Here is a 545-nt window from a genome sequence, read left to right as displayed (position 1 = left end):
AGGCCTGTAAAATTTCAGTCCAGAAGCTTGAATGTTTTCAGAATGTTGAGTGAATGAAAAGAGGGCTAAAGGAAACATGTAGATAACCTTAAATACCACTGTTAGGAGAGCTCCAGCTATACAACCCACTGCTACTTTAAATGATGATGTGCAGTGTCTCTGGTAGGCAGATCATAGAGGGTCTGAAAAACTAATGCATTACAATGAGTGGTATCCAGCAAATTCAGTTAATCTAAGGGAAAATGCAGGTGTAGCTCAGGGACTACTGAGTGTCTAAATCTCTACAGTTTTGTTACTACAAGTAGTAAATTCTATACAGGATAACACTACCTAGGAGTTATCTTTCCCTTTTTTACAAGATTAGTTGGAGTTTGTCTAGAAAAGTGTAGATGCTCATGGGAATAAAATGAGTAAGATTAAAGGAAAATTACACGATTCAGCCTAATATGTCATTTTGCTGTCAAGGCTGTTACTGTTGAACATAGACACTTCCAAAAGCTTCCAGAAAGCTCAAAGCCAGATTGGTCAACAGGGCATTGAGCATG

Source organism: Terrapene carolina, unplaced genomic scaffold (genome assembly GCF_002925995.2).
Source record: "Terrapene carolina triunguis isolate 2854851 unplaced genomic scaffold, T_m_triunguis-2.0 Scaffold33661, whole genome shotgun sequence".
NCBI lineage: Eukaryota > Metazoa > Chordata > Testudines > Emydidae > Terrapene > Terrapene triunguis.
The sequence above is the reverse complement of the archived record's forward strand: the minus strand, read 5'-3'. Positions refer to the sequence as shown.